The 15,281-nt window shown below is 38.9% G+C and overlaps 2 long non-coding RNA genes across 2 annotated transcripts; both read right to left on the bottom strand.

Annotated features, from left to right (window-relative positions):
- Window positions 1-4,375: 4,375 nt before the first annotated feature.
- On the bottom strand, window positions 4,376-7,061 carry LOC117488724. Its single transcript, XR_004556548.1, has 4 exons — window positions 6,906-7,061; window positions 5,475-5,582; window positions 4,943-5,178; window positions 4,376-4,826 (listed from the first exon to the last, which is right to left on the bottom strand). It is a non-coding gene; the product is annotated as an uncharacterized LOC117488724 (long non-coding RNA).
- A 1,939-nt stretch (window positions 7,062-9,000) lies between these two features.
- Window positions 9,001-12,616, bottom strand: LOC117488723. Its single transcript, XR_004556547.1, has 4 exons — window positions 12,488-12,616; window positions 11,057-11,164; window positions 10,525-10,760; window positions 9,001-10,408 (listed from the first exon to the last, which is right to left on the bottom strand). It is a non-coding gene; the product is annotated as an uncharacterized LOC117488723 (long non-coding RNA).
- Between the last annotated feature and the right edge of the window lie 2,665 nt (window positions 12,617-15,281).

Genomic DNA, 15,281 nt, shown 5'->3' with positions numbered 1-15,281 from the left:
CTCGACCCTGCAACAACACACACTCATGTTAGGATGAGGCTCTACAAGTACATGCAGGATGGACCTTTTTCAAGTATTTTGTCATGTCGTGGTATAAAAATCAAATGTGTTATTACTAGTTTTATGTGCTGGAAGATTAACTTGCCAAAGATGGATGTGGTTGTTGGATAAAAATCATAAATGAAGGAACATGAAACGTGTAATCAAAGTCTGAAAACCTCCTCAAGACGAGACAGGTCCGGAAACAAATCAAGACCCACCTTTAGGCCCTCATGTCAGTTAATATTGTGCTTTATTGAGGCATAGGCCTATGTGAAGTGTATATAATATTATATATATTAAGCATATGTCTGTTTACTGTTTGAACATATAATATTGCACATCTGATGGAAATAATGCTAAGTTAAAGTACTTCAGAATAACTTTAATTAGCTACATTCAAAGTTACAATATGAATGTATTTCAGCTTGAAGCTGGGTGGGTGATATAGCCTAGAAAGTTAATATAAATGATTTTTATTAGTAATACAAATCATTTATATTAACTTTCTAGGCTATATCACCTTTCAATTATTAGATATATACAACATTTATTTGTTAATATTGTCATAGCCTATAGTTTTGATGAATTCATGTGTATTTTTGGTAGTTTGTAATGCATGGATTCATTAATTGAGTCGTCACAATAGCAACTTGACCTTAATCTGATGGTTAGTGTTTAATGCGTTACAGGAGCCTAAATGATTTGATAAACATCACTAAACTGTGAGGTTTCTGAAAAATGTCGACGGCAAATCACATTGGAAACAACGGGGACTTTCAAAGTCATGAAATCTTACATTTTCCATAATTAAAGTGTGTTTTCTCGCTGTAATAACTCTCAGGGGGTCTCTGACTCTTGTCGGGATGTAAAAAGACTTGAGTAGAAACGCTAATTTGGAAGAATCGTCGAGTGAAAGCGGAGAAAATATTTTCGTGACCGTCTTCAGGTAGTTTTCAGGTTGTTATGGTTTAAATATTGATCCGATATTGACGCTAGTCCTGCGTCAAACCATAGCAACCATGGAATCCTCTACGTCCATTTTGTGCACGCAGTCACGTTTCACCTGCTCTAATATAAAGTTTACTATCAGCCTGAGATAAAGATAATATAAATATGAATCTGTATAACTGGTATTAAACTGGAAATGTATTACACACAGCTTTCAGTTTGCTAGCTTAGAAATAAATCACAATGTGCAGCAGAGACAATATCTATTCGATAAATGGTTTATCGTTTGGAAAAAATAATGAAAGCACTTGTTATTGAACTATTAGTGGTCTAGGCCTACCTGTTGATGTTGTTGTTAGTCTGATCATTACTCAAATACAGCAAGTTGAGGACCAAGGTATGCCCCAAAACGAAAATTCAGCTCGTTTTTTAGTTTTTCTGTTTCTTACTGTTAAAACAAGTATACCACTCAATGTTTCGTTTCCATAGGTGGGTGGGACGCCAGTGCCTCCTTGCTTCTGATTGGCTAGTTTGCCCTATGCTTGCGCTGTACTCTTCAAAATAAAGGTTCATACTCTTTGCAGTGCGTGTTTGCACGAATATACATTGAATATATGGCTACATGCAAAACATACAGAAGACAGTCTGTCCGTGTGTGGGTGCGTATGTGTGCGCGCGTCTGTCGGTCTGTTGGTCTGTCTGTCTGGCACTGTCAGCCATGAATCCCTATCTTATAAAGTAGAGTATCTCTCTGTTTGATGTTACTGACACTGCTGAATTGATGCGGCCGTATTTCCCGTTTGCGTGGTCAAGTCAGCATCGAGGTTGTTTTCTTCAAATCTATATTAAAATAGCTTGGAGGTTGAGGATTGATAAATACTATTCAGAGTACTTTTACTGTGTACTCTGTCAAACTCCCCTCTTGAGTACAATAATGCATGTTTTCTGCTATCTTTGATGAGAGATAAAATGATGTTCTGCCATAAATTCTTAATGAGAGTGATACTGTTTGACTATAAAAATGTGTCATTCGACTTATATTGTTGGACAGAGTATTTTAAGAGGATATGGTAGACATGATATCAGCACTACTTCCAGTCAGTACTCCAGCAGCAGCTTTTACCCATTGGGAAATCTTCAGAGAATATCCTGCATAGCTGGTCTATCCTTCAGCAAAGTGACACACCCTGTCACTCTTGTTGGCCTCTTATGATGATGCTGTCTTAACCTTTAACAGCCAGCGCCACCATTTGGTAGAGCACATTTTGTGTTTTGATATCTTGTTGAAAAATAAATAAAAAAGTGTAACTCCTTCTGATTCAGCCAGCTCTATCGTTTGGTTGACATGTTATGCACAAAACAACCTCTAGATGTCACTGTGGTTCGAACAGAATGCCCTTCAGCTAGCTTCCACTGAGAAAGTTGGCATGCTAAAAATCACTCCTGAAGAAATCACTCTTTTTGGTCAACTTTTGTAAGGTAACCATATCATTTTTGACATATCTTAGTGTCAGAGCACTGACTGAACATTATTATATAACTTGATGCACAAAACATTTTTGTAACAAGGGTGTAATTAATTTTTTGAAAATATGCTCAACCAATCGGTCGAATTGGCCTTCATATTGTAAACTAGCAATACTGACTTTTTCAGAGTTTCAGAGATGTTTTCCAATAAAATATGGTAAATAAATGGCTAGATTCATGGTAATATTACTAAATCTAGTACTGCCTTATGAGTCTCAGAGTGAAAGAGCGATAATAACTTATATAGCACCTTTCATGCATGAAATGCAGCCCAAAGTTGCACACACATGAGCAAGTTAGGCCAACACAGGATATAGACATTTGCTGTTAGGCCAGTTGTTTGTTGTTAGGCCAAACTTTTTATAATGAAAAACACTTTCCATTACTTTTTTCCATTTCTTTTTTGTTTTACAATTATAATTTATTAATTTTTATGAATATATCTGGTTGTATATATTGCTCATCTTCCATAAAAGAAAAAATGTGTTTGTGTTTTTGAGTTTGATGCATACAAATACTGTACTATATGATGATTGTTGAAAATGCACTTTTGCCAAGGCCAGCTCGACCAGTTGGTAGAGGCTCATAAAAACAAAACTGTGTGGTCAGTAAAAAAAATTAAAATGGTTTGTGGTTATTTGTCCTATTTGATAACAAAATGCAAAGAAATAATTTGTCCATAGATTTCTTCTTGGTCTGGCAATTAAAGGGTTAAAATATGATTATTTCTCTGCCCCTAGTTCGTTCCTCGCAGATCAGTCTCATCAGCCTCATCTTTCCATCTGTCCCAGTCAACGCATCAGCCTCCAGCACACTTTCAGTGTCTGACTCCATAGAGATATTGTCCTGATGCTGTACAAGGGTGATGCCCCATGATCAAAAAATGACCCTGCCACTGACCTCTATATGTCACTTGTTAGTTGCTTTTACCTTAAAGCGACTTACATACACTCAATACTGTAGACAATCCTCACAGGAGCTATTTGGGGTGAAGCCCAGGGACACAACGACATGCTGACTGCAGTGGGGATTGAACCAGTGCCCCCCTGATCCGAAGGCATCATCACAGTCAGTCAGGTTCATGTTGAGGAGTGTGTGCTCAGTCTTTCACACAACGTTTGAAAACACCTGTGAGAAGAAGAACAAATGAACAGAATGTAAACAGAAAGCCAGCTTTAATAACACAGAAATATTTTTGCATATTAACTGAAGGACTATATCTGCGCGTGTTTCTCTGGTCCTTGCTGTTCCACTCAGGTCTCCAAATGGCAGTAGGATAACATCTGTGCAGGTTTCCTTATAGAGGCTGTAGGTGGAGGCTCGGATAGCAGTTCACTTCGAGAGGTGTAGGCACAGGTGCACTGGCAAAGGCTGTAGATGGAGGTTTAGCCATCAGCTATTCAACAGAATGTGCAGTTGGAGGAGATGGCTGCAGGTTGCTGACAGAGGCTGCAGGTGGAGAGGAGTCTGTCATCTCACAGGCTGCAGAGCAAGGCTGATGTTTTGTCTGGTAGAAGTAACAGGTGGAGGCTGGAGGGTGGAGCAGGTGTTCTGGCAGGTGATAACTGTTGCTGTTGAGGCTGAAGCTGATTGAGAAGACTGTTAACAGAGGAGCATGAACTGATTCAGAGGAAGACAATTAATCAGTGGTGAGATACATTAAGATCAATGAAAGTAAACTTATCTCAAACTAAATACTAACTCTTAACACTAAATACTTATTCTTAACACTACATTCTTAAACTTATTACTAAATACTTAAACTAAACACTTAATACTTATACTTAGCAGTAAAAACGTACACTTAATACTAAATACTTCAAACAAAATACTTTAACTAAAAACTTAAACTAAACACTTACTCTTAACACTTTATAGTTATACTTATGACTAAATACTTAAAACTAAAGACTTAACACTTAATACTTATGCTTGGCACTAAAGACTTAACTCTACACTTAATAAACTTAAACTTAACTGCCATACTTAAAACTTAAAACTACTCAAATGAAACTTAAAAAAACTAAACTAAACTTAAAGCACAGTGTTATTTAGACATGTCAGCTTATGAGAGTGTGTCTTAGTGCTTTGCCCTTTTTGCTGGTGGATATTCGGGCTCTGGTTCACCAGAAACATCCACGTTGAAGAGCGGAGGCTGGACTCCAGCACCGTAGGACACGTCCACATGGACCAGACCGTCTTCATCCACTGTCTCTGTGAACATCGGACGGTCCAGTCGCTCCCACAGCTTCTGCTTGATACGACGACCCAGACCCAAACTATATGGACGCAGGAGACCGTTCGGGAACCTGAGAGGAGAAACACAAAATAAATCTTTATGATGAAGGAAAATAGAGAGATAGATTTCTAAGAGAGTCTAAACTCTGTAAATGAACTGACTCATTTTATTTGTGACACAACGTACCTCAGCATGTTATCCACAACTTCATGGTAGATGAGCTGGTACTCCTCGACTGAGCGATTGTGGATCCTGATAGGGTTGTCGAGGTGCAGAGGAGCAGTGGAGGTCCGGGGGCTGGGGGCCACATTAGAGACAGGTGGCAGGTCAGCAGGTTTAGGAGGAAGAGCAGCGGAGGTCTGCTTCCTTTTCTGGGGAAGGTCTGCAGAAGCAGCAGGGCGCCTGCGCTTTGTATGTGGCACCTGGAGAAGGTCAGCAAAACACGAGAGGATGTCAGACTCTAGTAAACTTCTTACTTAACAAAATACTTTTATCATTTTACAAGAGGAAACATCTACATCAGATGCACTGCAGAGGATTACTTGAAATGTGAGTATTTGGGGCATTAGTCCTGTACAATGGACCTTGTCTAGTCTCAAACAAGTTAGTATTGAATATATTCCACTATGTGTTTGCCTTTTTGTAAACCTGTCAAATAATCTTGTGGATTAAACTGTGTACAATTTCAAGGAACAGAGTTGGGGATCAGATGTCTCACCTGGTCGTCCCTGCAGCAGGGACACTGTCTGCAGACTGCAGGCCTCCTCTGGCGGGCAGAGACTCTCCTTCCTGTCTGGTTGTCCTGCGGGAGGACGGGCACTCGACCCTGCAACAACACACACTCATGTTAGGATGAGGCTCTACAAGTACATGCAGGATGGACCTTTTTCAAGTATTTTGTCATGTCGTGGTATAAAAATCAAATGTGTTATTACTAGTTTTATGTGCTGGAAGATTAACTTGCCAAAGATGGATGTGGTTGTTGGATAAAAATCATAAATGAAGGAACATGAAACGTGTAATCAAAGTCTGAAAACCTCCTCAAGACGAGACAGGTCCGGAAACAAATCAAGACCCACCTTTAGGCCCTCATGTCAGTTAATATTGTGCTTTATTGAGGCATAGGCCTATGTGAAGTGTATATAATATTATATATATTAAGCATATGTCTGTTTACTGTTTGAACATATAATATTGCACATCTGATGGAAATAATGCTAAGTTAAAGTACTTCAGAATAACTTTAATTAGCTACATTCAAAGTTACAATATGAATGTATTTCAGCTTGAAGCTGGGTGGGTGATATAGCCTAGAAAGTTAATATAAATGATTTGTATTACTAATAAAAATCATTTATATTAACTTTCTAGGCTATATCACCTTTCAATTATTAGATATATACAACATTTATTTGTTAATATTGTCATAGCCTATAGTTTTGATGAATTCATGTGTATTTTTGGTAGTTTGTAATGCATGGATTCATTAATTGAGTCGTCACAATAGCAACTTGACCTTAATCTGATGGTTAGTGTTTAATGCGTTACAGGAGCCTAAATGATTTGATAAACATCACTAAACTGTGAGGTTTCTGAAAAATGTCGACGGCAAATCACATTGGAAACAACGGGGACTTTCAAAGTCATGAAATCTTACATTTTCCATAATGAAAGTGTGTTTTCTCGCTGTAATAACTCTCAGGGGGTCTCTGACTCTTGTCGGGATGTAAAAAGACTTGAGTAGAAACGCTAATTTGGAAGAATCGTCGCGTGAAAGCGGAGAAAATATTTTCGTGACCGTCTTCAGGTAGTTTTCAGGTTGTTATGGTTTAAATATTGATCCGATATTGACGCTAGTCCTGCGTCAAACCATAGCAACCATGGAATCCTCTACGTCCATGTTGTGCACGCAGTCACGTTTCACCTGCTCTAATATAAAGTTTACTATCAGCCTGAGATAAAGATAATATAAATATGAATCTGTATAACTGGTATTAAACTGGAAATGTATTACACACAGCTTTCAGTTTGCTAGCTTAGAAATAAATCACAATGTGCAGCAGAGACAATATCTATTCGATAAATGGTTTATCGTTTGGAAAAAATAATGAAAGCACTTGTTATTGAACTATTAGTGGTCTAGGCCTACCTGTTGATGTTGTTGTTAGTCTGATCATTACTCAAATACAGCAAGTTGAGGACCAAGGTATGCCCCAAAACGAAAAAACGGAAATTCAGCTCGTTTTTTAGTTTTTCTGTTTCTTACTGTTAAAACAAGTATACCACTCAATGTTTCGTTTCCATAGGTGGGTGGGACGCCAGTGCCTCCTTGCTTCTGATTGGCTAGTTTGCCCTATGCTTGCGCTGTACTCTTCAAAATAAAGGTTCATACTCTTTGCAGTGCGTGTTTGCACGAATATACATTGAATATATGGCTACATGCAAAACATACAGAAGACAGTCTGTCCGTGTGTGGGTGCGTATGTGTGCGCGCGTCTGTCGGTCTGTTGGTCTGTCTGTCTGGCACTGTCAGCCATGAATCCCTATCTTATAAAGTAGAGTATCTCTCTGTTTGATGTTACTGACACTGCTGAATTGATGCGGCCGTATTTCCCGTTTGCGTGGTCAAGTCAGCATCGAGGTTGTTTTCTTCAAATCTATATTAAAATAGCTTGGAGGTTGAGGATTGATAAATACTATTCAGAGTACTTTTACTGTGTACTCTGTCAAACTCCCCTCTTGAGTACAATAATGCATGTTTTCTGCTATCTTTGATGAGAGATAAAATGATGTTCTGCCATAAATTCTTAATGAGAGTGATACTGTTTGACTATAAAAATGTGTCATTCGACTTATATTGTTGGACAGAGTATTTTAAGAGGATATGGTAGACATGATATCAGCACTACTTCCAGTCAGTACTCCAGCAGCAGCTTTTACCCATTGGGAAATCTTCAGAGAATATCCTGCATAGCTGGTCTATCCTTCAGCAAAGTGACACACCCTGTCACTCTTGTTGGCCTCTTATGATGATGCTGTCTTAACCTTTAACAGCCAGCGCCACCATTTGGTAGAGCACATTTTGTGTTTTGATATCTTGTTGAAAAATAAATAAAAAAGTGTAACTCCTTCTGATTCAGCCAGCTCTATCGTTTGGTTGACATGTTATGCACAAAACAACCTCTAGATGTCACTGTGGTTCGAACAGAATGCCCTTCAGCTAGCTTCCACTGAGAAAGTTGGCATGCTAAAAATCACTCCTGAAGAAATCACTCTTTTTGGTCAACTTTTGTAAGGTAACCATATCATTTTTGACATATCTTAGTGTCAGAGCACTGACTGAACATTATTATATAACTTGATGCACAAAACATTTTTGTAACAAGGGTGTAATTAATTTTTTGAAAATATGCTCAACCAATCGGTCGAATTGGCCTTCATATTGTAAACTAGCAATACGACTTTTTCAGAGTTTCAGAGATGTTTTCCAATAAAATATGGTAAATAAATGGCTAGATTCATGGTAATATTACTAAATCTAGTACTGCCTTATGAGTCTCAGAGTGAAAGAGCGATAATAACTTATATAGCACCTTTCATGCATGAAATGCAGCCCAAAGTTGCACACACATGAGCAAGTTAGGCCAACACAGGATATAGACATTTGCTGTTAGGCCAGTTGTTTGTTGTTAGGCCAAACTTTTTATAATGAAAAACACTTTCCATTACTTTTTTCCATTTCTTTTTTGTTTTACAATTATAATTTATTAATTTTTATGAATATATCTGGTTGTATATATTGCTCATCTTCCATAAAAGAAAAAATGTGTTTGTGTTTTTGAGTTTGATGCATACAAATACTGTACTATATGATGATTGTTGAAAATGCACTTTTGCCAAGGCCAGCTCGACCAGTTGGTAGAGGCTCATAAAAACAAAACTGTGTGGTCAGTAAAAAAAATTAAAATGGTTTGTGGTTATTTGTCCTATTTGATAACAAAATGCAAAGAAATAATTTGTCCATAGATTTCTTCTTGGTCTGGCAATTAAAGGGTTAAAATATGATTATTTCTCTGCCCCTAGTTCGTTCCTCGCAGATCAGTCTCATCAGCCTCATCTTTCCATCTGTCCCAGTCAACGCATCAGCCTCCAGCACACTTTCAGTGTCTGACTCCATAGAGATATTGTCCTGATGCTGTACAAGGGTGATGCCCCATGATCAAAAAATGACCCTGCCACTGACCTCTATATGTCACTTGTTAGTTGCTTTTACCTTAAAGCGACTTACATACACTCAATACTGTAGACAATCCTCACAGGAGCTATTTGGGGTGAAGCCCAGGGACACAACGACATGCTGACTGCAGTGGGGATTGAACCAGTGCCCCCCTGATCCGAAGGCATCATCACAGTCAGTCAGGTTCATGTTGAGGAGTGTGTGCTCAGTCTTTCACACAACGTTTGAAAACACCTGTGAGAAGAAGAACAAATGAACAGAATGTAAACAGAAAGCCAGCTTTAATAACACAGAAATATTTTTGCATATTAACTGAAGGACTATATCTGCGCGTGTTTCTCTGGTCCTTGCTGTTCCACTCAGGTCTCCAAATGGCAGTAGGATAACATCTGTGCAGGTTTCCTTATAGAGGCTGTAGGTGGAGGCTCGGATAGCAGTTCACTTCGAGAGGTGTAGGCACAGGTGCACTGGCAAAGGCTGTAGATGGAGGTTTAGCCATCAGCTATTCAACAGAATGTGCAGTTGGAGGAGATGGCTGCAGGTTGCTGACAGAGGCTGCAGGTGGAGAGGAGTCTGTCATCTCACAGGCTGCAGAGCAAGGCTGATGTTTTGTCTGGTAGAAGTAACAGGTGGAGGCTGGAGGGTGGAGCAGGTGTTCTGGCAGGTGATAACTGTTGCTGTTGAGGCTGAAGCTGATTGAGAAGACTGTTAACAGAGGAGCATGAACTGATTCAGAGGAAGACAATTAATCAGTGGTGAGATACATTAAGATCAATGAAAGTAAACTTATCTCAAACTAAATACTAACTCTTAACACTAAATACTTATTCTTAACACTACATTCTTAAACTTATTACTAAATACTTAAACTAAACACTTAATACTTATACTTAGCAGTAAAAACGTACACTTAATACTAAATACTTCAAACAAAATACTTTAACTAAAAACTTAAACTAAACACTTACTCTTAACACTTTATAGTTATACTTATGACTAAATACTTAAAACTAAAGACTTAACACTTAATACTTATGCTTGGCACTAAAGACTTAACTCTACACTTAATAAACTTAAACTTAACTGCCATACTTAAAACTTAAAACTACTCAAATGAAACTTAAAAAAACTAAACTAAACTTAAAGCACAGTGTTATTTAGACATGTCAGCTTATGAGAGTGTGTCTTAGTGCTTTGCCCTTTTTGCTGGTGGATATTCGGGCTCTGGTTCACCAGAAACATCCACGTTGAAGAGCGGAGGCTGGACTCCAGCACCGTAGGACACGTCCACATGGACCAGACCGTCTTCATCCACTGTCTCTGTGAACATCGGACGGTCCAGTCGCTCCCACAGCTTCTGCTTGATACGACGACCCAGACCCAAACTATATGGACGCAGGAGACCGTTCGGGAACCTGAGAGGAGAAACACAAAATAAATCTTTATGATGAAGGAAAATAGAGAGATAGATTTCTAAGAGAGTCTAAACTCTGTAAATGAACTGACTCATTTTATTTGTGACACAACGTACCTCAGCATGTTATCCACAACTTCATGGTAGATGAGCTGGTACTCCTCGACTGAGCGATTGTGGATCCTGATAGGGTTGTCGAGGTGCAGAGGAGCAGTGGAGGTCCGGGGGCTGGGGGCCACATTAGAGACAGGTGGCAGGTCAGCAGGTTTAGGAGGAAGAGCAGCGGAGGTCTGCTTCCTTTTCTGGGGAAGGTCTGCAGAAGCAGCAGGGCGCCTGCGCTTTGTATGTGGCACCTGGAGAAGGTCAGCAAAACACGAGAGGATGTCAGACTCTAGTAAACTTCTTACTTAACAAAATACTTTTATCATTTTACAAGAGGAAACATCTACATCAGATGCACTGCAGAGGATTACTTGAAATGTGAGTATTTGGGGCATTAGTCCTGTACAATGGACCTTGTCTAGTCTCAAACAAGTTAGTATTGAATATATTCCACTATGTGTTTGCCTTTTTGTAAACCTGTCAAATAATCTTGTGGATTAAACTGTGTACAATTTCAAGGAACAGAGTTGGGGATCAGATGTCTCACCTGGTCGTCCCTGCAGCAGGGACACTGTCTGCAGACTGCAGGCCTCCTCTGGCGGGCAGAGACTCTCCTTCCTGTCTGGTTGTCCTGCGGGAGGACGGGCACTCGACCCTGCAACAACACACACTCATGTTAGGATGAGGCTCTACAAGTACATGCAGGATGGACCTTTTTCAAGTATTTTGTCATGTCGTGGTATACAAATCAAATGTGTTATTACTAGTTTTATGTGCTGGAAGATTAACTTGCCAAAGATGGATGTGGTTGTTGGATAAAAATCATAAATGAAGGAACATGAAACGTGTAATCAAAGTCTGAAAACCTCCTCAAGACGAGACAGGTCCGGAAACAAATCAAGACCCACCTTTAGGCCCTCATGTCAGTTAATATTGTGCTTTATTGAGGCATAGGCCTATGTGAAGTGTATATAATATTATATATATTAAGCATATGTCTGTTTACTGTTTGAACATATAATATTGCACATCTGATGGAAATAATGCTAAGTTAAAGTACTTCAGAATAACTTTAATTAGCTACATTCAAAGTTACAACATGAATGTATTTCAGCTTGAAGCTGGGTGGGTGATATAGCCTAGAAAGTTAATATAAATGATTTGTATTACTAATAAAAATCATTTATATTAACTTTCTAGGCTATATCACCTTTCAATTATTAGATATATACAACATTTATTTGTTAATATTGTCATAGCCTATAGTTTTGATGAATTCATGTGTATTTTTGGTAGTTTGTAATGCATGGATTCATTAATTGAGTCGTCAAAATAGCAACTTGACCTTAATCTGATGGTTAGTGTTTAATGCGTTACAGGAGCCTAAATGATTTGATAAACATCACTAAACTGTGAGGTTTCTGAAAAATGTCGACGGCAAATCACATTGGAAACAACGGGGACTTTCAAAGTCATGAAATCTTACATTTTCCATAATGAAAGTGTGTTTTCTCGCTGTAATAACTCTCAGGGGGTCTCTGACTCTTGTCGGGATGTAAAAAGACTTGAGTAGAAACGCTAATTTGGAAGAATCGTCGCGTGAAAGCGGAGAAAATATTTTCGTGACCGTCTTCAGGTAGTTTTCAGGTTGTTATGGTTTAAATATTGATCCGATATTGACGCTAGTCCTGCGTCAAACCATAGCAACCATGGAATCCTCTACGTCCATTTTGTGCACGCACTCACGTTTCACCTGCTCTAATATAAAGTTTACTATCAGCCTGAGATAAAGATAATATAAATATGAATCTGTATAACTGGTATTAAACTGGAAATGTATTACACACAGCTTTCAGTTTGCTAGCTTAGAAATAAATCACAATGTGCAGCAGAGACAATATCTATTCGATAAATGGTTTATCGTTTGGAAAAAATAATGAAAGCACTTGTTATTGAACTATTAGTGGTCTAGGCCTACCTGTTGATGTTGTTGTTAGTCTGATCATTACTCAAATACAGCAAGTTGAGGACCAAGGTATGCCCCAAAACGAAAAAACGGAAATTCAGCTCGTTTTTTAGTTTTTCTGTTTCTTACTGTTAAAACAAGTATACCACTCAATGTTTTGTTTCCATAGGTGGGTGGGACGCCAGTGCCTCCTTGCTTCTGATTGGCTAGTTTGCCCTATGCTTGCGCTGTACTCTTCAAAATAAAGGTTCATACTCTTTGCAGTGCGTGTTTGCACGAATATACATTGAATATATGGCTACATGCAAAACATACAGAAGACAGTCTGTCCGTGTGTGGGTGCGTATGTGTGCGCGCGTCTGTCGGTCTGTTGGTCTGTCTGTCTGGCACTGTCAGCCATGAATCCCTATCTTATAAAGTAGAGTTTCTCTCTGTTTGATGTTACTGACACTGCTGAATTGATGCGGCCGTATTTCCCGTTTGCGTGGTCAAGTCAGCATCGAGGTTGTTTTCTTCAAATCTATATTAAAATAGCTTGGAGGTTGAGGATTGATAAATACTATTCAGAGTACTTTTACTGTGTACTCTGTCAAACTCCCCTCTTGAGTACAATAATGCATGTTTTCTGCTATCTTTGATGAGAGATAAAATGATGTTCTGCCATAAATTCTTAATGAGAGTGATACTGTTTGACTATAAAAATGTGTCATTCGACTTATATTGTTGGACAGAGTATTTTAAGAGGATATGGTAGACATGATATCAGCACTACTTCCAGTCAGTACTCCAGCAGCAGCTTTTACCCATTGGGAAATCTTCAGAGAATATCCTGCATAGCTGGTCTATCCTTCAGCAAAGTGACACACCCTGTCACTCTTGTTGGCCTCTTATGATGATGCTGTCTTAACCTTTAACAGCCAGCGCCACCATTTGGTAGAGCACATTTTGTGTTTTGATATCTTGTTGAAAAATAAATAAAAAAGTGTAACTCCTTCTGATTCAGCCAGCTCTATCGTTTGGTTGACATGTTATGCACAAAACAACCTCTAGATGTCACTGTGGTTCGAACAGAATGCCCTTCAGCTAGCTTCCACTGAGAAAGTTGGCATGCTAAAAATCACTCCTGAAGAAATCACTCTTTTTGGTCAACTTTTGTAAGGTAACCATATCATTTTTGACATATCTTAGTGTCAGAGCACTGACTGAACATTATTATATAACTTGATGCACAAAACATTTTTGTAACAAGGGTGTAATTAATTTTTTGAAAATATGCTCAACCAATCGGTCGAATTGGCCTTCATATTGTAAACTAGCAATACGACTTTTTCAGAGTTTCAGAGATGTTTTCCAATAAAATATGGTAAATAAATGGCTAGATTCATGGTAATATTACTAAATCTAGTACTGCCTTATGAGTCTCAGAGTGAAAGAGCGATAATAACTTATATAGCACCTTTCATGCATGAAATGCAGCCCAAAGTTGCACACACATGAGCAAGTTAGGCCAACACAGGATATAGACATTTGCTGTTAGGCCAGTTGTTTGTTGTTAGGCCAAACTTTTTATAATGAAAAACACTTTCCATTACTTTTTTCCATTTCTTTTTTGTTTTACAATTATAATTTATTAATTTTTATGAATATATCTGGTTGTATATATTGCTCATCTTCCATAAAAGAAAAAATGTGTTTGTGTTTTTGAGTTTGATGCATACAAATACTGTACTATATGATGATTGTTGAAAATGCACTTTTGCCAAGGCCAGCTCGACCAGTTGGTAGAGGCTCATAAAAACAAAACTGTGTGGTCAGTAAAAAAAATTAAAATGGTTTGTGGTTATTTGTCCTATTTGATAACAAAATGCAAAGAAATAATTTGTCCATAGATTTCTTCTTGGTCTGGCAATTAAAGGGTTAAAATATGATTATTTCTCTGCCCCTAGTTCGTTCCTCGCAGATCAGTCTCATCAGCCTCATCTTTCCATCTGTCCCAGTCAACGCATCAGCCTCCAGCACACTTTCAGTGTCTGACTCCATAGAGATATTGTCCTGATGCTGTACAAGGGTGATGCCCCATGATCAAAAAATGACCCTGCCACTGACCTCTACATGTCACTTGTTAGTTGCTTTTACCTTAAAGCGACTTACATACACTCAATACTGTAGACAATCCTCACAGGAGCTATTTGGGGTGAAGCCCAGGGACACAACGACATGCTGACTGCAGTGGGGATTGAACCAGTGCCCCCCTGATCCGAAGGCATCATCACAGTCAGTCAGGTTCATGTTGAGGAGTGTGTGCTCAGTCTTTCACACAACGTTTGAAAACACCTGTGAGAAGAAGAACAAATGAACAGAATGTAAACAGAAAGCCAGCTTTAATAACACAGAAATATTTTTGCATATTAACTGAAGGACTATATCTGCGCGTGTTTCTCTGGTCCTTGCTGTTCCACTCAGGTCTCCAAATGGCAGTAGGATAACATCTGTGCAGGTTTCCTTATAGAGGCTGTAGGTGGAGGCTCGGATAGCAGTTCACTTCGAGAGGTGTAGGCACAGGTGCACTGGCAAAGGCTGTAGATGGAGGTTTAGCCATCAGCTATTCAACAGAATGTGCAGTTGGAGGAGATGGCTGCAGGTTGCTGACAGAGGCTGCAGGTGGAGAGGAGTCTGTCATCTCACAGGCTGCAGAGCAAGGCTGATGTTTTGTCTGGTAGAAGTAACAGGTGGAGGCTGGAGGGTGGAGCAGGTGTTCTGGCAGGTGATAACTGTTGCTGTTGAGGCTGAAGCTGATTGAGAAGAC

Source organism: Trematomus bernacchii, unplaced genomic scaffold (assembly GCF_902827165.1).
Source record: "Trematomus bernacchii unplaced genomic scaffold, fTreBer1.1, whole genome shotgun sequence".
Classification (NCBI taxonomy): domain Eukaryota; kingdom Metazoa; phylum Chordata; class Actinopteri; order Perciformes; family Nototheniidae; genus Trematomus; species Trematomus bernacchii.
The sequence above is the reverse complement of the archived record's forward strand: the minus strand, read 5'-3'. Positions and strand labels throughout refer to the sequence as shown.